At 43.8% G+C, this 26776-nt stretch overlaps 1 protein-coding gene and 1 non-coding gene across 2 annotated transcripts in view; one reads left to right on the forward strand and one right to left on the reverse strand.

Annotated features, from left to right (window-relative positions):
• adgrb1a (adhesion G protein-coupled receptor B1a) overlaps positions 1–26776 on the forward strand; it is a 166409-nt gene that overhangs the window by 2006 nt on the left and 137627 nt on the right. The gene's annotated exons all lie outside the window — the stretch shown is intronic.
• trnae-cuc lies at positions 23983–24056 on the reverse strand. The gene has a single exon. It is a non-coding gene; the product is annotated as a tRNA-Glu (tRNA).

The following is a 26776-nucleotide window of genomic DNA, read 5'->3' on the forward strand; positions in this document are numbered from 1 at the left end:
GTTGCCTTTCATTAATACGGAATACCTTTTATTTTCTGATACAGTGAAATAAAGCTGCAATTGTGTTCTTCCCAGCACTGGCATTTTCTTATCCTTATCATTACCGTTTAAGGATTGCTGGCATTTCCCTTTGAGAAGAACGCCTGCATTCAAAGGCAGTTAACCGTGAAAAAATCAAGAGCAGGGAAAGCCTCAAGCTGTTAGTCATTTTTTTATATTAAAAAAGTAGATGGTTAAATTAAATTGATAAAGTGTTTCATTTCTTTTACTGTGTTCATTTTATAAAAAAAAGGCTACAATTACATGGCCCTGATGGATGCTGATTGTCATTGTCTTCATAGTGACAAATGGGAGCAGGTGGGAGGTTGGGTTGGTGGGAGAGAGGTTTAATGCTGTATATATGTTATCAATTTTACTCCATTCTTGAGTGGTGAACGATGCTTAGGGCAAGACGGAGAAGAAAATACTTTATTCTGCTGCAGAAGTTGTCAATTGCAGAATGGCTCCCAGCATTTCAGCTTTTGTGTCACCTTGTGTGTGTCTGGCGCTTCTAATTGGCGAGAATGTGCGTGATGACTTGTAAGGGAACAGCAGTGAACTGGAAATGTATTGCGAGTCTGAATGCAGTTAGGGAGGGGAGGTGGAAATCACTATCTGCAAGAGCAAAGGTTGTGTGGCTTATTTTGTCAATGGGCTGTATTAATGCCATAAGGTTTTGCTGTATTGCTCTTGTTTTTTACTTGCAATGTTTCAGCATGCTAGCTTTGGACTTGTGCCTCAGGGATGATCACCAGCTTGAATCCCTGATAGTTGTTTTTTTTTTAAAACGATCAATGGTGAGGTGCACAGCATTTAAGATCTCAAGAAAGAACATGCACTTTTTATAGCACCTAATAACATCCGACCACACTTTCTGTGTTTTTTTGTTTGTGGGTCAATGTGGCAGCCATTCATGTTCTCACGATCCCCCAAGGTGATTGACCAATTCACCTAGAGAATTGTTGGCCAGGACGCTGGGGAGAAATTCCTTTTTCTTGTCAAATGCTATTGTGGGATTCTTTTTTAATGTCTAGATTAAAAACCAGGCAGATGAGACCTGGTCTCTTTCAGAGGACAGAGGCTTTGACTTTCAGGGAATTAGTTCTGGTATGAAAGGACCACTAAACTTTGGAAATATATAGTAGCTGATCCATAGAAGACTTTGAGAGCCAAGCGTAGTATGTAATTATGAGGGGCATTTTGGTAAACAAAGATATTTAATCAACGAAGGCACTATAAAGAATATTCTATTATATCAGGTAGCAATGGTAAATCATGGTGTGCTTGCTTTTAGAGAAGGTAATACAGATGGATCCTCTATTAGTGAAGAAGCTTTGTGAAGTTGTATCAGTGATCATTGGTGTAGCAGAGTATGTGTAATGAGAGGTGATTGTATTTCAGCAATTTTCCCTGAGAAGACATTTCTAGACATCTGACACTTGACTGGAAGCTGACTGTGAACACAACAATCCAGCAAAAAGTGAGCCTGTTGAAGACATAAAGATGTAATGATATCGAATGAGCACAGATTTAGCATGGTGCTTAAAAAATGATCGCTCTCTGTAATGTATCTTCTGCCCAGATTGGGCTACAAGTACCACTTTCCTTATTGCTTGGAGAGTTACAGGAGCACAAGGTTGAAACTGTGCAAAAATGTAATGTGAAACAGGCTGTAATTCTGAAAGGCAGACAGGCAATGCAGTCAATTCATCTATTCACATACTTTACCATAAGCATATAGTCAGATGGCCATTATTTGTTTTGCCCACAAAATATACAGTCAATTCACTTTATAGTATATTCTGTGAAGCGCTTTGAGACGTCTCGAAGATGTGATAAGGTACTATATCAAATGCAAGGATTATTATATATTATAAATTTGTCTCACAGCAAGGTCCTGATCTCAAATTTAAACTGAACCGGTACAGACAGAGACACTCCCTTCATTCAGCAGGCACCAGCTTGCTTCATGTATCCCGCCCTACTGGCCCCATCGGCGGCGCCCAGGCTTTCAGCCTATCTGCCTCACTCCCTCTCTCACCTCGTTTAAGGTTCATCTCAAGACCTATCTATTTGACAGTGCTTTTAGTCATGTTTTCTCTACTGCGCCCCCCCGCCCTCCCTCAGCTTCCACTCCCAGCTCAGGTGCCAAGCCTGAATTGCTGAGAGCCTTGGGAGATTTTCCCAACATGAAAGGTAGTATATAAATGTAAACCTGTAGTGTATTGAACCTATGAAGATCCACAGCAAGTCAATCAATATCTGAATAGGTTAATAATTCTAGATTTTCATGTAGCACCTATAGCATCAATGGCTTGTGGCTTTACGGGTAATTATTGCCAAGTGTTGTGACAGATTTTTGTTTAGCTCTTCAGCTGTGAGCCTTTTATCATTTGGTCCCAATCTCTTTGGGGATGTTGGGCTTGTGCTTTCCCTTGTGGTTTCCTTTCATGGGCTATCTGAGATAATGAACTCTGTGTTGACTATAGAGCATTAATCTGTGACCTGATGTTTAAGTCGACTTCTTGTGCAAATCGATAATGGAATGGGAACACAGGACAGTTGACATTCTGAATGATAACAAATGAACCAGAGTTTTCTTTAACCAAATCTCTCTTGTACAGAACACTTTGGCTGAATTTAGTTTTGAATGAATGTACCCAAGGTTGAGTGATGTTATATGATGTTATATTGATGTACTGAAGTTTTAGCTTAATTGCTAATAGAAGTCAGGAAGAAATCCTACAGAGCTTTCCTTTTAGGGTTTTACCTGAAACTATTCACCTTCCTCCAGAGACAGTGTGCTGGGAAGAGTCACTTACAGTGCAAATCCACTGTCCAATAGAAGCAGACAATAGTATTTCATGTTCCATTAATTGAAGATTAAAAACAAACGATGGAGGAACTTGCATTTTTAAAGCACTTTATCACAACAAAGTGAATTCTGTCATTTGTAGTGATTGCTTATGGGCAAATATGGCAACCATTTTCACACATCAGCATCCCACAAAGAGCCATGAGATGACCGACCAGTTTTATCCAGAGCATTGTTGGCCAGGACGTTGGTTGACACTTTTTGAAACAACCCTTTTCGAAAAGTTTCTTGGGGATTTTCACTTCCAACAGAGCAGACTGGTTAGAGAATGTCATTAGTCAAGGCCCGGGATTCAGACACTTTATTACTCTTCACTTCCTTTGCACCCGCAAGGTTGACTCGTGTTGGTACAGTCATTTTCCCTTCCCACTCTCTTCTCAAAGTCGATTCCTATAGAAACTGTAAACAATGGTTGGAAGGGGAGGTTGGAAGTGGAGGTTGGATGGGTTCATAGACACATATGTGGAATCTCAGTAGTTCACAACAACAATGCAAATGTATGCCTTTCACGGTGGGTTTGGAAACTCTAAGCAGTGATGGCCAGGCTGATGAAAAAAACACTTTTCCACAGCAGAAATGTAGCCTGTTAATTTAGAGACAGTAACTCTATAGACTACCAGCAAACAAGGGTAAAGCACATTGTAATTGTCACTTCTTGTTGCGTCAAAACAATATCTACTCTTTGGGATTTCTCTCTTTTGTGACTTGTAACATTCTTTACCCAATTCAGCCATTTACCTCCATCTCCCTACCAGCCAGGGCTCCCACTCCATCTTGGTAAAGCACTTTGAGATGTGGAAGGTTTTATATAAATGCAAATGTAAGTCAAGGTTGCTTTTGTATTCTATTTCCAAGTGTCTTACTGATGTAGAATGTTAACCAACCACTAGGTGGCAGTGAGGGGCAGTTGTAGTTGACCTCTGATTTATCCATTGGTTCCTGAGAGAGAATGATGGAGAGGTGGAACATTGCATGACCTCCTCCACCCATGCATCCTGAGTCATAAATAGTTACTCTCCATAAGCGGATGTGCCTTTGTGATGAAAGGTTTAGTAATATTTTTCTGCCATGTACAAATTCCGTGTACAATAGAAACAAAATAATCGTTGCAACAAAACAATACAATTTTACATTTATCAGAAGGACAGACATAGAGCCTTATCTTGTCAGGATGTCTCAAAGTATTTTTACTGTGAAGTGTAGTGACTGTGTATTTGTAAGTGAAAGTGCAACCAATTTGCGCACAGTAATGTGCCACAAACAGCCATGAAATAAGTTAGCAATTATTATTTGGGAGATCGTGGGCCAGGACAGGAGAAACTCCCCTCTCTTTTCAAATAGTGCCAATGCAATCTTTAACTTTCACCTAAAAAGGTAAAAAGGTCTCTGAAGGACAGCACCTCCAACCCTGCAGCACACTCCCAGTCTAGACTGTGAGTTAAATGTCGAGACACAGTGCTAAAATCCACAGTTTCTGATTCAGAGACTAGAGTGCTACCAACTGAGTCAGGACAACAGATAAGATAATAAAGTAAAAATAAGGAAAACAAAAATAATAAAATAAAGGGTGATTAGCAGGTAGAAGAGAATAGTTGCACAAGTGATGGACAAGAAACCATATGGATTTATTTTGGGAAACTCATTGCTACACTTAAAGAGTATCCAAAACAAACTATTGAGTTTGAAGTACAGATTGAAATTTCAGTTTTTCTGGAATGGAGTGCATAATGTCTCACTCTGTTCACCTAATCCTGGAACGTATTATGCACAGCTTGGCAAGAGCTAAGATTTGGGGAACCCCAGAGTGTGCACTGGTGAGGTACTGTTGGAATTTAACCAGTTCAAAGGGTTCAGATTTATTAGGTGATGAGAGTGTTTTGTTGAAGGAAACCTTTGGGAGATTGGGTGGCTTGCTAGGTGGACAGTAGTCCACTTCTGCTTACAACCATAGTTTACATTTACACTTGTGTAACACCTTTCGTGTTGGGAGAACATCTCGAAATACTTTGCAAAGACTGGAAGGCGCTGGAGGAGGTGGGGGTTAGGGGGAGAAATGGATGAAAGTGTAGTCAAAGAGGTAGATCTTCAGGTGGGATTTGAAAGCAGAGAAGCAAGGGGATAAGAAGGAGGCATTTCAAGCGAACGTTCCAGATGGCGGGCCAAAGGTTCGCCCACCGATGATAGATGGAGCAGGTAGCGACGGTGGGGAGGAGGCATGAGACAAGTTAGATGGAACGCAGGTAGTGGCTGAGAGAATAAGGTCACAGAAGGTCTGCAGCAATGCCTTACAGACAGCCTTGAATTGAATGATTTCTTGATCAGGAGAGGGGGGATTGTTGACGAGAGCAACTGCCTTCCCTTTTCAAATAGTGCTAGGGGAATCTTTAACATTCACCTATGGTGTCTCAGGCAGATTTTTTAATGTCTCACTCAGAAAGACAGCATCTCTGACAATGCAGTGTTCCTTCTCAGCACTGCGTTGGAGTGTCAGCCTTAACTGTGAGCTCAAAGTCCCGAATATGGGGCTCAGAATACCTGACATCAGCAAAGCACTCCCCTGTCCTATCAGACTGTCAATTCCATTTCCCACGCCAGCCATCCTTGAGCGAGAATCTTGATTTCACGCCAGATTTCCAGGCGATTTGCACCCTGTGGGCCTGTGCCCAGCGGGGACTGAATAGATGTTGTCTCAAACTCATTTTAATCAATTTGCACTCTTCGAACAAGCGGAGAGAACACTTTCACCTAATTTAAAAAAACTTCCCAATTGCCACAATACAACTCTACCAAGGAGGGGAGTTGGTGGGGGATACAACACATGGAAATTCTTTTCTGTTTCTGAATCTTTTGTCAAGGCAATGAAACTTCCTGCTGATTATAAAGTGAAAGTGATTGTACACCGCTTTTTTAGAAAGAAGACAATTAAGATCAGATTTATTAATCCTTCCGGCAATGCAACCACCGCCTTCCACCCCCCCCCCCCCCCCCACTCCCCAATCAAATCCCTTTCCTGTCAAGCTGAAAAGCTAGTTTGTTTGCATTTGGACAAATTGTTGGCTGTGATTATTGCCTTATCTGTTGAATGAAATCCATTTGATCCGGACCTTTGCAATATGTGGTAAGGTATTGTCATGTGTCATGGGTTTGGGCATCTTGCAAGCTATGCCTGGTTAGCTAGGGGTACATTTGCCACTCCATTTGTTGTTTAGGTACAGCCTAACTCAGATGGTAGCACTCTCACATCTGAGTTAAAAGGTTATGGGTTCAAGCCACATGCCAGGACTTTGAACTCCAGTCAAGGCTGACATTCCAGTGCAGTGCTGGACATTAAGGACCCCATGGAACTATTTGGAAAAAAAGAAATTAGTTTCTATGGTGTCTCAGCCAACAATCCTCCAGATAAAATTGTTTATTCACTGTGTGACTGTGGGACATTGCTGTGCGTAAATTGGCTGTAGCATTCACTTAAAGTTTACAGTGAATCATCTAACACACTTTGAGATGTCTTGACAATGTAATATCAATGCAAGGATAATTAATTTTATTTGGAGCACAGCATTTAATGATAGGCATACATGAAGGATACATGGGAGAGATCAGTGAATTGAGATTAACATAGATGGCTTTCATCGTAGGAGCAAACACTGACACTAAAGACATTTTTAGTTTCGGCAACTGGGAGTCTGACGCGTGCAGAAACTCATCACCATGCCTTAAGAGTCTCCAAACCAGATATAAACTTCCTATTGCTTGTTCAACTAGGAGCACTCTACCTGTTAGGGCTTTGGTTTGCATGGTTAACATGAGCTCAGTGGGAAGAATCCCTCCTCCCCTCCCTGTTTTGTCTCTCCAAGTCCTGCCCATGTATCAGACTTACTGGTCTCAGTGCATTGGAGTACTGCAGACACACTTGGTTCAGGAACTGGACTACCAAGATCACCACAGAGGATTGATTCAATTCCCACATTTTGTTGCCAAGAATGCCAACTTGGAGCCAGCTCAGCTACAAGAAAACATCACTTACCTCCCACTCAGGAGGATGGTGCATAAAGGCATCACCTAGTCCAACACTGTCTTGGAAACCTGAAGATCACAGATTTGGATGCTGAGTTAGCTGATCTCAGCTGAACAGTAGTCTAATTGACTTCAACAGTGACTATAGGTAGGCAGGTGAATGGGTGAAAAGTCAGAGCATCCTTTCTTGGGACCTTAAATTCCTCTTAGTCCGAGCTCTTTAAGATCATTTCATCTTAAAGTTTAAGATAGGACAGAAAAGTGAATTTTTTAAAAAAAAAATCAGCATCTTAATTGGGAAGGTTTTTTTCTGTGGTTCTTAAAAAGACACTGGTTTCTAAATTCAGAGGCTGAATTTTGGAATTTTCCACAATTCAGTGCACAATTCATACAGCCTAACAGGAGGTGGAGTTTCGTCCACTAATGTGCTATTTTTGGGTTGTGGTTAGGGACATAGGATAACAGGGGGAGCCATTCAGCCCATCAAGTCTGTCCCATGAGATCTTTACAACTCTTAATCCCAATGACATGGTTTATTACTATATCCCTTTACAACACAAGTACCTAAGTAAGTACACAAGTGCTCAAGTCTCTATCTATCTCTCTTAAGCATCCCTATTGGTTCCACCTCTACAGCTTTCTAGAGGAAGAGCATTCCACAACTCCCAACAAGTTGTTTGGATATGGAATGCATTGCCTAAAAGGGTTGTGGAAGTCGATTCGAAAACAACTTTCAAGAGAACGAGATAGAATATTTGGGAGGACAAATTTGCAGGACTATGGGTGAGAGTCGGGGAGTGGGACTAATTTAGACAGATCTTACAAGGAGCTAGCACGGGCACAATGGGCCGAATGGCCTCCTTCTATGCTGTATGATTCTATGATTCAATGAACTGAATATCCTCCTTGGCGGGAGGTAAGTTCCATGTACTTGGAGCTGAACTGGCTCCAAGATGACATGGTTGCAATGGACTTTTGGAATCAAGTTAATTCTCTGTGCAGGCTTGGTAGTTAGTTACCTGAGCCAGGTATTTCTGCAGTATTTCAAGGTACTGCTAATGACCGAAGTAGCTCATTGGTAGGACTTGAAGGGGTAGATCAGTCACTGGGGCTAAACCAATGCAAGAATAAAGGCTATTTGTGTCAGAACAGCGATGCCTATTGAAGGACAGTAACAATCTTTGCATTTGATATATTCTTTCATGTCAGGAGGACATTCTCACATCTCTTGGCAGGATGTACTGTAAAATGTAGTAACTTTTTCTGTAGGTCAATACACCAGCAAATTTGACACAGCAATGTCCCACAAATAGCCATGAAGTGAGTGACCAAATTTATCTGAGGGAATTGTTGCCTAGGCCACTGAGAAAAACTTCCTTCACTTTTCGAATAGGGCCATGGGATCTTTAACGTCCAGCTGGACAGGCAGACGGCATCTCGGTTTATCGTCTCATCTGAAGGATAGCATCTCCGATAATATAATGCTCCCCCAGCACTGTGCTAGAGTATCAGCCTGGCCTGTGAGTTCAAAGTCTTGATGTGGGGTTTGAGCACACAGCCTTCTGATTTGGAGGTGAGAATGCTACCAACAGAGCCAGGTACTCACCATGTTCACCTAATTCCAGTTAGATGGTGAGAGTCAATACTTGAGAGAACCCTGGAGTGTGTGTTTTAGGGGGTAATGCTGGAATTTAACCAGCTTGCCATTTGTGAACACTGGCAAGTTGTCCGGCTGCCTGCCCAGTTAAGTCCATTCCATACATTCATGCCACTGAAAGAGGTTGGAAAATTGTGCAAGCTGGTTTTCATATTTAATATTTTCATAAACTCCACTACAGCCCTTTAAGTGTTAAGCTGCTTGTAATGGCATCCAATGTCTGTGTTTGCACAAAACACCCCAGGTCAGCATTAACCTATATTTAAGTTTGCTCTGCTGTATTTTATTTCCTTTGGGTGCAGTTGACAAAATGTCACTGCTGTGCAGTAGTCTTAAGAATGGAGTGTGGGTGCGCATAGCAGATGGTTTTCCGCAAAGTACTTTGGAGCAAATTTATTTAAAAATATTCAGTCAATTGTTGATGGGAAGGGAATTTTCAACAGTGGGCTTGTAAGTGTAGCCTTGCTCCCTCCCCCAGCCATATGGTTGCTAGCAGTGAATCCCAGACCGGCTGTCATTCAAGCTGCTCAACATAACTGGGTGTTGGAATCCAATGGTGGCAGAGGTTAGAGAAAGGATCAGCTGGACCTGACCCTACCCAACTCCAAATGCTACTACCCCTCCCCAAGTATACCCTAGTTCTCAGATTGAGTGGAGCTGTCATGCTCTGCATCCCTCCAGTCCCAACCCACATTGCAACTGACCCGCTTCTTATCCCTGCAGGAACCATCTGTATCAGTGACTCCATGTGAGTTGACAATGCTTCAGAGATGCGGATGTATCAAACTACTGAGCTAGCATGTCTTGCCTGTCTTCCCATTCCACACGTTTTAATGTTGCAAAATCTTTCAGGCTTAAAATCTTCCGTACAAACCTGGCACCTCCCTACGTCTTTGACCTGCTACTCACCGCCTTCACTCAGCTAGCTCCAGCCTTCCACACGTCCCTCATCCCCTCGGCTCTACCATCGGCAACCATGCTTTGAACCACCACGCACACCTGAAGACCTTCCTCTTCAACTACCCCTATCCTCCGCTCGGCGTCAAGCCCCACCACTGTTAAGCACTCCGAGAAGCTACTGCTTTATGAATGCAAGTTATTGTTGTTTCCGTCCAGCCCGCTAATGCTCACTCCATGTTTTAATAATCCTTGGATTTGATATAGCACCTTATCACGTCGGAAGGACGTCTCAAAGCGCTTCATAGGAAATTCTGTGAAATGGAGTTACTGTGTATTTCTAGGCAAATGTGGCAGCAAAATTGAGCACAAGAGTGTCCCAAAAACATTCATGGATTGAGTGACCACATTTTTTTGAGGGATTATTACCCCTGGAAAGCGATCCATCAATCAATTAACAACCGGGTTCCTATTTACTGCTAGGTAAACAGAGGTGGTTGCAGTAAGGAAACTTGTCCAAGGTTTCGCCCCACTCGGAAATCGAACCCGGGACCTCTCGCTTGCGAGGCGAGGATGCTAACCACTACACTTCGGGAATCCACAAAGTTGAAGACCTGGGTAACATGAAGCATTGATTAAGGCAACATCAATCCCAGTACTGCAGACACTGTAGTTGAGATGAACTAATTTAACCCAGAGCAAACATTGAACATGAGACAGGTCTGGTCTGCAAGGTCAAAAGCTGTGAGCTATTCCTTAATAATAGCTGATTTTTTTTTAATGCCCAGTGCAGATGATAAAGCTTTGAGCGAAGGGAGGGTTAGGATCATTGATCTTCGGACTTAACAAATGAAAGTTTGCCACAGATCCTTGCAGTTCCCCCCTTCCCCATCTCTCTCCCCTTCCAATTTCTTTCTCTGCCCACACCACCACCACCATCCCATCTCTCCTCTCCTTCACCTTGTGTTCCCTGAATTCTCTTGACTCCACATAAGGTTTGGAAGAAAGTATAACATGCAGTGTTCAAAAAGAGGCAAACTCATCTGAAATTCATCTCCTCCTGTGCAGCTTTGCCTCAGCACAAATACCTTGGATATGTTCAAATTCAGTATCAAATGTGACAGTCAGCCTGTTGCGTATGATAGTTTGGCCCTCGGTTGGGAACCAGATGCCCATTGAAGTCACAATGTGGATTTATCTGCAGCCCTTTAACTCTTGGATAGGCTGAACCAGCCTTTTCTAATCTCCGCCCAACCAATATGCATGACTACTACAGATACAATATATACAAAATTACATTTGTATAGCATTGTTCACATTGGGAGGACGTTGTTTATGACACTTCTTGATAGCATTCCTTTATATGGATTTTCCAAGGGAAAAATTCTACGCTGATGATGTAGCATTTCATACCATCCAGGATTTAGCAGATTCATAAATGCAGCCTTAATTTTTGAAGCTGTAAGTTTTGTTTAAGAGCTACAGAGGCAGCCCACGGTGGGAGGACATTTCCAGGACAGCTGCTATCAGGTTTATTCAACACCAACAACTTAATCCAGGTCTTCGTGGGAGTGCTTTTACCAAATAGATATGCCAATGTGAAGCTGACTTTGCCTCCATTCCTATGGTTGCACAGGCTGAGACTGGGTGGAATCTCGATCCTCTGGAGAGCACAGATAACCCTTTTCAACTGCAATGTGTCCCCTACCTAACTAGGTATCACTTGCAATAGTTAATAGCTGGCTGCGCTTTACTGGAGGTTTATCCTGCTCATGGTATCTTTGCTAAGAACCATTTAGAGGTTGTGATTGAGCTGGAGATTGTACAGTAATAGAGTTTTTGAAACCAGTCCTATAGGAAGCAATCGGACAAAAGGGAAATGAGAGGCCGACATATCGAACCTCCCTGTACACAGCTGGCTCGATAAAGCAGAGCTGCAAAGAGCCTTTCATTGATCAGTTTGGGGTCTGCTTAGATGGTTAGATTTTTTCTCTCAACTTTGAGGAATGCAATCTGTAATTGATGAGAGGCTGGGATCTGGTTGCTACTGCAACTTCTGACTCACAACATCCCTGGTGGACACATCGTTTCACATGCTGCATTTTACCCTTTTTTTTTGCTTTCAAGCGGCTGGGATATTTTAGGTATTGTGCTAAAAGCACACTCACCTACAGGTCTTGTGTGCTGGGCTCACTATCTTGAATGCTGTGTTACTCAGTTGGACATAATGGTGGGTACCCCTGAGCATGGAAGGGTCAATAGGGGATATTTAAAGTATTACCTGGAATATATAAGGAACATCCACCCCAATTGTTGACTTGTTTTGGTACCTTCAGGACTGCATGAGAAGGCGAGAAGGGCTCTTGCCTCTCTTCAATAACAGTAAGGTCCTGCTATGGGTTATGCTTGTGGGGTATAGGATGGGTCCCAAACAGATATTCCTCATAGTTCTAAAATTCTGGGCATGCAGGGGAGTGGTGTATTTTGACCCATCTGTTAAATCCAGGATACAAACCAGTAAGCTGGATTAGTGGTTTAAGAAAAGGGGGTGGGGGGGCGGTGGTGGCTGGAGGGAGGGAGGACTCCTGTGGGGGAGAGCCCTGCCTACACTGACCTGTTGCTAAACACCCTGGAGGCAGAATTCCTTCAAAGAGGCACAACCAAACATGTGGACCTGGATTAAGCAGATGGGGCTGAGTAAGTCTAGAGCCTGGCACACAGCATTAGATGGACCTCCAGAACATCAAAGTGGTTGGCATGTCCCAAGCTGTTTCCTCCCACCACACTGAAGTCAGATGTCTATCAAATAGTTGATGAGGAAATTCTGAGGCTTGCTTCAACAGTTGCTGGAAGACATTACCTGGATTGGTTTACAGAGAAGTAAGAAGTTGCTGCTCAAGCTTTGTACCTCCACCTTGTGGAACCATTGCTCAATGGGAAGGGATGTGGGCAGGAGGATGGCGGCGATGTTCTCACACATTTCATGCTGAGCTTTGCTCATCACCAAGGTGATGACCACACCTGGTGAGACCACATCTGGAATACTGTGTGCAGTTTTGGTCTCCTTATTTAAGGAAGGATGTACTTGCCTTGGAGGGGGTGCAGCATAGATTTACTAGGTTAGTAACAAGGATGAAGGAGATGAGTTATGAGGATAGGCTGACCAATTTGGGCCTATATTCTCTAGAATATAGAAGAATTAGAGGGGATCTTATAGAAACCTGTAAGATCATCAAATGGCATGATAGACTAGATAGTGGGAGATTGTTTCCCCTGGTTGGAGAAACTAAAACCAGGGGTCACAATCTTAAAATCAGAGGCCAGCCCATTCGCACTGAGTTGAGGAGGAACTTCTTCACTCAAAGGGTGGTGAATGTATGGAACTCACTACCCCAAAGGGCTGTTGACGCTCAGTCCTTGAACATATTCAAGACTGAGACAGATATATTTCTTATTGCAAAAGGGATTAAGGGATATGGGGATAAGGCAGGGTTATGTTATTAGCTGGAGTTAGATTAGAAGATCAGCCATGATTGAATGCCGGGGCAGGCTCGCAGGGCTGAATGGCCTACTCCTGCTCCTACATGTTATGGTATGTAAGAAGGTTGGACTGAGTTTCTGGCACCTGCAATTCACCTGGTAAAGGTTCATGCCTGTGCTTGTCAGACAGTGTTCTAAGTGGGAAACTGCGTTTTTAGCTGGTTAAACTCGAGCAGTTGCCCGATGCACATTCTGGAAACCCCAAGACTTGGCTCTCGCAAACCTGCACCTAATACACTCTGGAATTTAGGTCACCTGCCCCATGCATAGTCTCAGATTTCACAGTAAATCCAGTGAAGTGCTTTGAGGTGTTCTCTAGACATTAAAAATGCAAGTATTTTATTATTTAAGCAAGATGCATCCCTCCAGGAAGATAGTGCACACTCCATTCCAGTTACCGAGAGTTCCAATTATACATGCCACCTACACATGGACATTACCATGTCTGGTTTGCATATTCTTAAGCAGGATGTCTGTATATTTTGGATACTTGCTCAGCTACCTAAAAAAAAGGTAAGGTTGATGTTACAGATAAGGTGCAATGTACAGTACTGTGCATGGAATATTACAAGCAACACTCGCAAAAAAATTTCTAATACTCTATACCTTGACTGCTGTCTCTGTTTCTCTCTCTGTCGCTCTGTGTGTGTCTGTCTCTGTGTGTGTGTGTGTGTGTGTGTGTGTCCTTCTGAGTCTTTGTCTCTCTCATCCTGTCTCTTTGTGTCTGTCTGTCCATCTGTCTTTGTCTGTCACTATTTCTTTCTGTCTCTGCCTCTCTTTTCTCTGTTTCTATGTTTGTATGTATTTCTCTATATAAAACAGTATAAAAAGTCTGGAGTTGAAAGTAACACTATGTGATAATTATCACAGTGAATGTGGTATGTTTAACAATACCTTACAAATAAATCAGCAAAACAATACAAATAGATCAACAAGACAGACGCAGGTTAGGTTGTGTGTGAAAGAGAGACCAACTTTGGGAGGGAGAGAGAGGAGGAGATAGAGCGAGGTGGCACAGAGATGATTGGAACATATTCATAGTCTGGTGGAGAGAAGACGTGTGCTTTAAGACGTTAGACAAAGTGAGGATTTGGAAAAAAACAGCTGTGATTTCTGAAGGCTGTGTGTTCCCCAACCCCTACCCCACCTTACTGGTTATCCCCAGAACATAGAGATTGGCTCCAACAATAGTTATCCTATTATCGTTAATCTTATATTCTGCGACCGTTAACAGACACAAATGGTAGCTGCTCCCAACCCACGCTGCAGTGCTGGGTGTCGGGAGGAAGGAAGGAGAGTTTAAAGCCAGGATGTATGTATATATTACACAGGGTAAATATTGAGATAAATAACCATTGTGTGGTCCTTGGCGCTTACTTTAATTAGTTCTCGGCTGCAGTCTGGTTGCAGAACACAGCCTGATGGTGTTTCCAATTTGCCTGACACTCTAATTGTCTTATCTCCCTGTGACTGTACCTCAAGAACTTGCTTACTCCATATCCTGTTTGCAGTGTGTGTGTGTTCAGTGCCTAGAGTTTTCAGTCTTGATCAGGATAAACGTGGGTGGTGGGAATTAAGGCTTTTAACACATTCCCTTTAAGAGCTCACAGCGCTGTTTTGTCTTCCCTCTCTGAAAGATGCTGGTGTAATATCTCAGAGCAATAATGCCTTAATATGAACTGACAGTGCCAGCCTCTCCAGTGATACCTTCAATGGTGTTCATTGCAGCCTCACAATCGCCCTCTTCTCCGCTATAATGTTGAATTCTGTAGTGTAGTGGTTAAAGCATTCACCTTGCAAGTGAGAGACCTGGATTCGATTCCCGGGCGGGGTGAAATGTTGGGCAAGTTTCCATACTCGATATGCCTCTGTTTGCCTAACAGCAAGTAGGAATCTGGTTGTTAGTCGATTGGCGGAATGCTTTTCCGGGAGTAATAATCGGTTTAACAAAAAATAAAATTAAAAATTGGTCACTCAATCCATAACTGTTTGTGGGACACTGCTGTGCGCAATTAGCTGCTGCGTTTCACTCACAAATTATACAGTCAATTCACTTAACAGTATATTCTGTGAAGTGCTTTGAGATATCTCAAATTCGTGATAAGGCGCTGTATCAAATGCTAGGATTATTATTATTATGTTCACCTATAACATACCAATATATATGAAATCCTGCAGCTTAGTGGTTCGAGCACTCGCCTCCCAAGAGAGAGGACCAGGGTTCGATTTCCAGGCAGGGCAAAATGTTGGGCAAGTTTCCTTACTCGATATGCCTCTGTTTGCCTAGCAGTAAGTAAGAACTCGGATTTTAGTCGATTGGCGGATCACTTTTCCGGGGGTAATAATCCCTTTTTAAAAAAAAGTGGTCACCCAATCCACAACTGTTTGTGGGACACTGCAGTGCACAATTGCCTGCCACGTTTCGCCTACAAAATACAGTCAATCCATTTTACAGTATACTGCTTGAAGTGTTTTGAGACATCTCAAAGATGTGATAAGGCGCTATATCAACTGCAAGGATTATTATAATGTGCACATCTTTTACTGATTGCAGAAGATTGCTGACTAGAGCAAAAAATTTATGAAATTGATATAGAGGCGATTCCTTATTTAACAGACAACAAAAGGAGGTTTTTCACAAGGGCTCAATTCAGTACCGAAGAGTCTCACAAGGCATAGAGACTGCAGCTCAAACGACGTGTATGTAATGTAAAATATAGGAATGAAATTGTTTGGCTGTCTTTATTAGTCAGCAGGGTGTAATGGATATGAATACCTAATACCAATATATTTCAATCTGCAACAGTTACAGACTATTGCAGATTGCAATTACTCCAAATATAATAATAATTTGGTCATTCAATCCACGACTTTTTGTGGGACACTGCTGTGCGCAATTGGTTGCCGAGTTTCACCTACAAATTATACGGTCACTACACTTTACAGTATATTCTGTGAAGCGCTTTGAGCATCTCAATGACATGATAAGGTGCTATAACAAATGTCCACATTGTAAAAATAATATTTTTTGCAGAAGATTTTAGTGACTGCAGAAGATTGCTGACTAGAGCTGAAAGTTTATAAGATGATATAGAGACAATTCTTTATTTATCAGGCAACAAAAGGAGGTTTCTCACAAGGGTTCAATTTAGTACGGAAGAGTCTCACAAGAGCTTAGAGACTGCAGCTCATATGACGTGTATGTAATGTAAAATCTAGGAATTGAATTGTTTGGCTGTCCTTATTAGTTAGCAGGGTGTAATAAACAACCAAACAACTTGCATTTAAATAGTGCCCTTCATGCAGCTCAGCGTCCCGGAGTGCTTAAAGGATATGAAAACCTAATACCAATGTATTTCAATCTGCAATAGTTACAGACTCCTGCGGATGCACAGGAGTGAACAGATTGAAATCCCTCCAAAAATAATAATAAATTGGTCACTCAATCCACGAATGTTTGTGGTACACTGCTGTTCGCAATTGGCTGCCACTACTGTGCGCAAGAATGCCGTTCTTATAGGGTTGAAGCCAAATCTTGAAGTCGATCTGTTCGGTGATGGGGAGCCAGTGGAGCCTGGCCAGAACTGGTGAGATGTGGGTACGGAGTTTGGTCCGGGTCAGTATACCGCTGGCAGAGTTCTGAATGAGCTGGATTTTTTGAATGGTGGAGCTGGGGAGACCGGCAAGGAGTGCATTGGAGTAATCCAAGCGTGAGGTGACAAACGCATGCACAAGGGTTTTGGTTGCATTTGGGATAAGGTACGGTCAGAGGCAGCCAATGTGGGAGGTGGAAGAAGGCGGTCCTGGTCAGGGACCGGAGATGTGGGGGAGGAAGCACAGCTGGGGGTCAAACCGGATGCCTAGATTGCGCACGGATTCAGTGAGTGTCAGGGAAAGCCCAGGGAGGTTCAGGAGTTCAGATCCGCAGGATTGAAGACGTTGACGGGAGGAAATAACACATATTAGATTGTTGCAAAAAAAATATTAATTGCTTCTTTAACAAAAACTGTGTGGCCATTTTTTGGGATGGTGGGACACCATCGAGGCTACAGGAGCTCACCACCTCCTGTCTCCTGACACAGAAACCGAGAGAGATACACACACTCAAAGATACAGAGAGAGACACACACAGAGACCCAAAGAGAGAGAGACACACACATACACACACACGAAAAGAAACAGAGAGACACACCCACTCACAAACAACAACAACAACAAAATTACATTTGTATTACGCCTTTCACGTTGGGAGGACGTCCCAAGGCGCTGGACAGTCAGTGTTTTGAGCCCAAACTAGAGATTGGAATTGGGGAGGGTGGAGGGCAGTGGGGGGAAGCAGGGTGACCAAAAGCACAGTCGGAGAGGAGAGTCTTGAGATTGGTCTTGAAGGAGGCAAGGGAGGGGCGACATGGAGGGATTGCGGGATGGAGTTCCAGACGGTGGGGGCAGAGTGGCTGAAGGCCGATCCACCAATGGTGGGGCGGACAAAGCGGGGGACATAAAGCAGGCTGGAGCCCGCTGAGCAGCGGGAGCAGGCAGGATGGTAGGGGTTTAGGAGGTTGCAGAGGTAGGGCCATGGAGGGCTTTGAAAGTGAGGACCAGGATATTCAACTGTATCCTCTGAGTGATGGGAAGCCAGTGGAGTCAGGCGAGGATGGGGTGGATAGGGTGATGGAGTCTGGTGCAGGAGAGGACATGGGCTGCAGAATTCTGGATGATCTGCAGCCTATGGAGGGAGGAGTTGGGGAGGCCGACAAGTAGGGAGTTTGCATAGTCAAGACTGGATGTTATGAATGCATGTTTGAGGGTCTCAGCGACCTGTGGTGTGAGACAGTGGTGGAGCCGGGCGATGTTACGGAGGTGGGGGAAGGCAGAGCGGGTCATGGCACATATGTCGGGTAGAAAGGATAGTTGATGGTCAAACAAGATGACGGACAGACACACACAGAGAGGGCTATACAGAGAAACACACACACATACAGAGAGAGACACAGAGAGACACATTCTCAGAGGGAGAGACACGCACACACTCATAGACACAAAGAGACATACGCACACAGACAGAGAGACACACATTCACACAGAGACAATCATAAACACACACATATAGAACAGACATAGACACACACACATAGAGACTCACACAGACACTCACAACAGCGGGGCCTCCGAGTGTAGCCCATTTGCGCCACACTGGTTTGTAGTGGACGGTGGGGTGTTGCAGCGGAAAATGCGGGAAAAGGAGCAGCCGCACTTTTCTATTGGCCCAGGTCATTAGGTCACCACCAATAGCAAATGCAAAGTAGAATGACATCGACATCGACTGAAAAATCGGCCATTTTAGCTCCTCCTCTCCCCCCCGCACCACCACCACACACACACACACACAATAAGCCTTTGGACTTTGAGCTCAGAGTCTAGGCTGACACACCAATATACTGCCTTATTAAGTCATTGAGAAGTCTCTAACAGCTTCACAGAATACTGTAAGTGCACTGACTATATCTTGTGGACGAAACGCAGTAGCAAATTGCGCACAGGAGTGTCCCACAAACAGTCGTTGATTGAGCACTGCATTGGCAGAGTTGTTGTCCTTCAGTTAAGATATTAAACCGACGTCTCCATTGCCTGTTCAGGTGACTGTTAAAGATCCCATGACATTATTTGAAAGGAATAATGAGTTTCTCCTGGTGTCCTGCCTGGCCAACAATACCCCCAGATAAAATTGTCCAATCACTTCATGACTGTTTGAGCAATATTGCTGTGAGCAAATCAAATTGGCTGCTGTGCTTACCTACAGAATACAAGGTCACTACACTTGACGGCAAAATTCTGCAAGATGATTTGAGACATTTCAATGTCTTGATGAGGCATTACATCAACAACAACAACAACAAGATTACATTTGTATAGAGCCTTTCACGTCGTAATGACGTCCCAAGGCACTGGACAGTGTACAGCATTTCAGACCCAAGCTGGGGTCGGGGGGGGGAGAAGGGAAGGGGGGGTAACTGATGGCATAGTTGAAGAGGAGGATTTTGAGGCGGGACTTGAAGGAGGCTCAGGAGGGCTCGAGGCGGAGTGATTGGGGGATGGAATTCCAGAGGTTGGGGGCAGAGTGGCTGAAGGCTCTCCCGTGAATCGTGGGGCGGGTGTGTTGGGGAACATGGAGCAGGCCGGAGCTGGCTGAGCGGAGGGAGCGGGTGGGTTGGTAGGGAGTTGATCATTCACTTTATGCCTGGTTTGTGGAACCTGATAACTGTGTAAATGTTCTCCTACATAAAAAGCAATATTTGCTCAGTACTGCAGTGAAGTGTTATTCCATTACTGCAGTGGAGTATCAGCTCAGACAATGAGCTCAAGCCTTGATGGGGGTGGGGGGAAATCTAAAAATGGTTTCAACGCTCATTGCTCAAATCCAGCAGTCAGAATGCTAGCAATTGAGCCAAGTGGACACCCAAATAAACTTTTAGAGATAATAATAATAATAATCCTTGCATTTGATATAGCGCCTTATCATGTCTTTGAGATGTCTTTGAGATGTGGAGTCCTGTAGCTCAGTGGTTAGAGCACTCGCTTTGCAAGCGAGAGACCTGAGTTCAATTCCAGGCAGAGGGCGAAACCTTGGGCAAGTTTCCTTACTCCACACGCCTAATAATAATCCCTCCAAAAAACCCAAAACAATAATAAATTGGTCATTTTCAATCTACGACTGTTTGTGGGACATTGCTGTGCGCAATTGGCTGCCGCGTTCACCCACAAATATACAGTCAATTCACTTTACAGTGTGTTCTGTGAACTGCTTTAGGACATCCTCCAGACGTGAAAAGCGCTATATCAAATGCAAGGATTATTATTATTATTATTATTATGTCTCAAAGAGCTTCACAGAATATACTGTAAAGTGAATTGACTCTATATTTTGTGGGCGAACGTGCACAAAATGGCAGGAAATGAAATAGAGCTGACCATTGTGTGCACTGTTCACTGCCATCCAACGTGTCGTTGATGCGTCGTTTCGATCTGTTTCTAAAAATAATGGTACTATTTTTTCATCATTCCTCTCTTATGTGAGAGAGAGAGAGAGCAAGATTGACACCTGACAGAGCCCAATATGGATGTACACATGGGAGTTGGCTTTACTTTCCACTTCATTGAACAATTCCCAGGAGTGAAGCAGCGTTTACAGGGAGAGTTCAAGAACTCTGATTTTATTGCTGCTTTCTTTACATTGAGATACGTCAGCCCAGATGAGGAATAAGTACAGAAACCTTGCAAATTAGACCCAGCAGCACAGTGCACATCATGAGCAGAATGGCTTTGGGCTGAGAAAAAATCCCCAGGGCTCCCTGTCTCGCCTCAATTGGGTCTAGTCAGTCCCCAGACATTAGTTTAACTGGCAGTTTGGAAAGATGGGTCTAACTGTGCTGCAGCTCGGCAGCACCTGAAGAGAAGCCTTGTCTGCATTGCCTCATCCTCCAGACTGGACAAGTAGAAATCTTAAACCTCTGTTTAAGCTGCTGTTCTTTTAAAGAAGCATGGGAAATGGCTTCCAAATTAAAATGTAATATTCCACGATTTCCAGTCTCATATTTCAAGACAAGTGGTCTGACAGGCTGGGACCATGAGAGATATTGGGGTTTTAACTCCTCCGTGCTTTGAGCTCTTCTTGGTCCCGTGGTCTGGAGTCCCAGGGAAGAGTAATGCATGTGGTTGGGTACATACCTCAATGTGGCTGTCATCCTGGCTGATTGGAACTCTTGTACATGGTGCAAGCTCCCCTTAGGGAGAAATGGAAGTGATCAACTTAACAAGGCCGCAAAGCCATTCCTCTTGTATATGTCTACTTCAGTATTCTTCTCCTGCTTGCCTCCTCCACTGGGCAAGCTTGGGCTTCCCTTTGCCTTTCCTCAGTCTTTTTTGGTCTTCAAAAGTCTCTTGATAACCTACCTCTTCTATTGTGCCTGTGGGTATTTGCCTTTCTCACATTCACATTCCCCCATTCTCATCCTCCCTGCTTGATGTCCGGTACAATTTCTGTAATAATAAAAATCATTGCATTTGATGTAGTGCTTTAGTGCATCATTGAAGTCTCAAAGCACTTCACAGGATTGTTGTGTGAAGTGTAAATGATTGTGTACTTATAGTGCTTCTTCCAATGCTCTTAACATGGAACGCTTTGTTCCACAAAGCTGTAGAGAGGCGTATTCAGTAGGGATGTTTAAAACAGCTTGCATTTATATAGCACCTTTCACGCCGGACAGCTCGGAGCGCTTAATAGTGGCGGAGCCCGATACTCAGCTAGTGTTAGTGGAAGGATGACCGTAGACCCAGTCAAAGAGGTGGGTCTTCAAGCACGACCTGAAAATGGGGAGGTAGGGGGCAAGGTGAAGCGATTGAGAGAGAGAGTTCCACAGCTTCAGGGCATAGTGGCTGATACCACGGCTACCGATAGTGGGACAGAGGGTTCGGGGGACAAGTGGAGGCCAGAGCCAGTCGAGCAGAGGCAGCGGGAAGTGGTATAGGGAGAAATAGTGGAGTGTCAGGACGTTTAAGTACATGAGTGAAGATCTTGAAATCGATCCGCTCTGTGACAGAAGCCAATGGAGTTTGACAAGGAGTGAAGTAATGGAAGTAATTACTGAAGTAATTACTGGGGTAATGGAGGTACGGAGTTCAGTGCAGGTGAGAATACAAGTGGCTGAGTTTTAAATTAGTTGAATTTTGTGAACAGTGGAGCAGGGGGGACAAGCAAGGAGGGCGTTTGAGTAGTCAAGGCAGGAGGTGACGAGACACAGATGAGGCTTTCAGCAGCTTTTGAAGTAATGTACGGAGGGAGACGGGCAATGTGGTGGAGGTGGAGGAAAGCGGTCCCGGCCAGAGCAATGTGGCAGAAGTGGAGGTCCTGATCAGGGACTGGGTGTGGGGTGTGAAGGATAGCTGCAGAGTGAACCTGACCCTAAATTGCACATGGGTTTGCTGAGTCTTAGGGAGAGATCGGAGAGGGTGAGGAGTTCAGACCTTAGGGAGAGATCGGGGAGAGTGAGGCGGTCTGAACCGCAGGAGAGAAGATGTTGACGAGAGCTGAAGAGTATGGTTTCCACCTTGTTAACATTCAGCTGCAGGAAGTTTGCTCTCATCCAGGCCTAGATATCTGTCAGACAAGCATCAATGGACTGACAGAACATCATTGGATTGGAAGTCGCAGCTAGAGGAAGAGAAGTAGATTTGTGTTTCATCTGCATACATGTGGCAGTTTAATCCAATGCTGCGGATGACATCACTGAGAGGGAGCACGTAGATGAGAAAAAGACGGGGGCCAAGGAACGAGAGGAAAAACTATTGGCCTAGATGAAGTGCTGGTGGTTCGTTAAGTAGGACTCAAAGCATGCGAGTGCAGTCCCACTGAAGTGGATGAGGGAAGAGAGGCGGTGGAGGAGGATGGTGTGGTTGACTGTGATCAATGCAGCAGAAAGGTCCAGGAGGACGAGGAGGCAGAGAGATCCCTGGTCACAGAGAGAGAGGATCTCATTTGTTATTTTGATGAGCACTGTGTCTGTGCTGAAGGCTGGGCAGAACCCAGACTGGAGGATTTTGAGTAGGGAGTGGAGGGCAAGGTGTGAATGAAGTTGGTTGGCAACAACGCATTCCAGGGCTTTGGCCAGGAAGGTTTGAAATGGGATGGTAGTGCGCGAGTTGAAGGGATCGAGAGAATTTTTTTTAAGAAGAGTGATGATAGCTGTTTTGAAGGGAAGTGGGACTGAGCCTGAGGAGAGGGACTGCCAGCAATGGGCAAAGGAGGGGGAGTTGAGCAATGGTGGTAGTGATATTAAAGGGTATGCTGCTGAATGGCCTATTTTTCCTCTGTGATTCAATCCATTCTTCCACCCCTTTTGCCTAGCATTCTCCCTGACCATAACTGCCCAGCCTTGCCTCGAGCAACCAGCTTGAGAGCAGCATCGACTGAAGTTAGAAATCAGGTTTAATTGCCATGAGGGAGCATCTTTTTCCATACAATCAGCCATGCAGCAGCAGGTGGCCTGGAAGACCCAAAGTGCGCAAAAAAAATCAATTCAAAGCAGAGAGAAAGTATAAATGATTAACTGCTCTTGCTTCTCAATTCTAAATTAGTTTCTTGCATCGTTATTATTTCTCTACCCTCCAAAAACATACACACAAAAGGATTAATTTCAATTTCATACAGTGGATTCAAGAAATATTTTTCTTTCTAATTGACTCCTCAGAACAACCACATTTCCATTTATACAGTGCCTTTCATATTGGGAGGATGTCTCAAAGCACAGCACACAGCTAACTAGGAGCCGGAGCTTGTATGTATGCTACGGAGGATTGAAGGGGGGAATGGGTGGTTGAAAAAAATCATTTGTCTTGATAAACCCATTAAAATGTCTGTACATAGCTGCAACTAAATTACCCTGTTTTTGACTAATGCCCATCACGTTGGGAGGACGTCTCAAAGTGCTTTACTGTAAAGTGTAGGGGTCAATTTAACACATCAATGTTCTGCAAACAGCCATAGAGTAACCAATTTTATTTGAATAGGCAGACAATTTATCGTCTCATCCGAAGAACAGCAAACCCGCAATTGGAATGTAAGCCTAGACGTGTGAGTTGAAAATATCGACTTAATACCATAATAATAATCCTTGTATTTGATATAGCACCTTATCACATCTTTAAGACGTCTCAAAGCGCTTCACAGAATATACTATAAAGTGAATTCACTGTATATTTTGTGGGCAAAAAGCAGTAGCCAATTGAGCACAGAAGTGTCTCACAAAGAGTGGTAGATTGAGTGACCAATTTATTCTTTTTGTTAAAAATGTTTTTGAAGGGATTATTACCCTGGAAAAATTATCCGCCAATCGACTAACAATCGGGTTCCTACTTACTGCTATGTAAACAGAGGTGTGTGAAGTAAGGAAACTTGCTCAACATTTTGCCCTGCCTGGGAATCAAACCCAGGTCCTCTCGCTTGAGAGGCGAGTGCTCTAACCACTAAGCTACAGGACTCCACTTGGGGTTCGAACCCACATCCTTGTAATTTAAAGGCAAGAGTGCACTAACGACTGAGCCAAGCTGACACCTAAGAGTGTAAATGGGGCATGAGGGAAGTACAAACAGGAAACTCAGGCACTGCATGGGTGAGATGGAACTTACCAAGAGGTCTCTCCTGCTCAATGACACCTGAATAAACCTTTTCACAGTGCAAAAGATCCTCTTTGAAAGCTTTGAAGCCAACCAATGAGATCACCTCCCCCACCGCCTTGGTTGGGCATCCTCCCTTACTACAGGGCACAGCCACCAGACTGAGAGAGGCAATGGCAGAGGTCAGGTAACTCGCCCACACCATCAGGCATGTGCAACACTGGTGACCTGGGAGAACCAAAGTGCAGACTCAAAAAAAACAAAAGAAAAAAACCCAATTCAAAGCAGAGAGAAAGTCTAAATGATTAATTGCTATTGCTTCTCAATTCTAAATTAGCATTCTGTGTCATTGTTTCCCCCCGCCCCCTTCACAAGGTTTAATTTGAGTCTTCCAGCTTAGTGGTTAGAGCACTCGCCACCAAGTGAGAGCCCTGGGTTCAATTCCTGGCAGGGTGAAATGTTGGGCATGTTTCCTTACTCCACACACCTCTGTTTACCTAGCAGTAAGTAGGAACCCAGTCGTTAGTCAATTCTGGATCGCTTTTCCGGGGGTATTAATTCCCTCAAAAAAATAATAATAATATGAATTTGGTCACTCAATCCACTACTGTTTGTGAGACACTGCTGTGCGCAATTGACTGCTGCATTTCTCTCACAAAATATACAGTCAATTCACTTTATAGCATATTCTGCGAAGCGCTTTGAGACATCTTGGAAACATGATAAGGCACTATATCAAATGCAAGGATTATTATTACTAATTTCAATTTAATATGGTAGACAGAAGTTCGAAGAATATTTGTTTTTCTCTCTCTCTCTTCAAACTCCTTCTCGGAACAACATCATCTGTATTGATGACATCTTTAGTGTCTGAACCTACAAACGGAATAGAAAGAACAGTGTGAGTAATAATTGTCATGTCAAGGGGCATTCTGCTCCCTGAGCTGATCGTAGATGTTTAATTGCCACGAGGGAACATCTTTTTCTTCCCCCCCACCATGTGTTTAGCCAGCCATGTGTATGATACGTACACACCCATCACCATGCTTAACTGTATTAAACCAGACTGAAAGTTCCACATGTGTATGCCACCTCTACATAGAAATTTCTCTGTGTCTGGGATGGAATGTACACTTTCTCCCTGGAGGGACGCACCCTGCTTACCTAATTCTGGAGAATATTAGACCAGGTTGCCAAGAGCCAAGTTGCCAAGGAGGGGAACCCAGAGTGTGCAATGGGGTACTGCCAACTTTAACCAATTAAAACTGCATAGCTTGCCGTTTGAAAGCACTGTCTGGCAAGCTTCCTGGTGCTTGTCCAGCTAGGATCACCCTACCTGGTAGGATGTTGTTTAACAGGAGCTGAAGAATCTCTGCACCCACTGACTGGTCTGCCCCTCCAAGTCCTGCTGATGAGCCAGGCTGGCTGGTCTGCCATCAGCAGTGATGACCCTGACCTCCCCCATTCAAATGATTGTGTCCAAAGCCACACCCTGAGATTATTGAAACCACTGGCAGCCTTGAAAATGTGAATCCAACCCACTTCAGTGCAAGTGTGGGAGTTGTCTTGAGACTGGGGATAACTAGTTCAACTTTTAATGTTACTAATCATCACATCAAGTACTGTAATTGTGAGCCCTATTTCCTATGTATAACCCATGTTGGCAGTTTACACATTCTTCCCATCTGAGGACTGTGATACACAAGTTCACAACCCTCCTGTGACCTCGAAAATCCTAATGTAAAATCCACACATGGAGTTCCGTTGCCACGGCTACACTGTATAAGGAACCGTTTGACGTTCCCATGGCAAAAAAAAATCCCTGAAGGCTGCTGAAATTATTCGGCAATGCAGCATGTTATTGTAGGTCAATGATTCCAACATCAATTTGTACCTAAATAGCGTAGGAGAGTGTCTTGAAACGCTTGACAGAGATGTGGTGGGAGACTGAGCTGTGTGAGATTTGGGAGGGTGGGTGAGAAGGTAAGTAGGAGGGAGGTGGTCAAAAGCACAGTCAAAACTAGAGATTGTTATTGGTTTGGGAGTGAGACGCAGGGGTTTCAGATGAGGGTTTCAGGTACTGGGAACGAAATGGCTGAAATGAGGGGAAAGCGCCATTAAATGGTGAAAAATCTCTTTCTTGAGTGTAATTTAGAAGAGTCACGAATAGATTTGTAATCAGCTGGTACCCAGATGAGTCATAAATACACAGCAGCCACTGGCAGAAAGATAATCCATGTCCTAATATTCTTTTGTGTGAAAAAACTAATCTAACTTTCCCTTTAATTTTGCCAGTAACGATCCTGAGTTTACGTTCCCTTCTTACGCATTCACCAAACACTGGGAATGATCTTTTGCTATTTAGACAGTGCAATACATATTTACATTTCTGTGGTGCGTTTCACTTTGGGTGGACATCCCAAGGCATTTAACAAACCCAGTTTGATACTCAAGCTGGGCGTGGTATTCTCTCAAATCGTTCAGATGGTGAGGATATTTATCATGTTCCAATCTTGACCTTTCTTTCAGTGGAAGAAGCCCGACTTCCAAATTCCCTTCCCAGTCACTCCCCGTTTTGACTTGTA

The sequence above is a fragment of the Callorhinchus milii genome, unplaced genomic scaffold (assembly GCF_018977255.1).
Source record: "Callorhinchus milii isolate IMCB2004 unplaced genomic scaffold, IMCB_Cmil_1.0 Scaffold2, whole genome shotgun sequence".
Lineage (NCBI taxonomy): Eukaryota > Metazoa > Chordata > Chondrichthyes > Chimaeriformes > Callorhinchidae > Callorhinchus > Callorhinchus milii.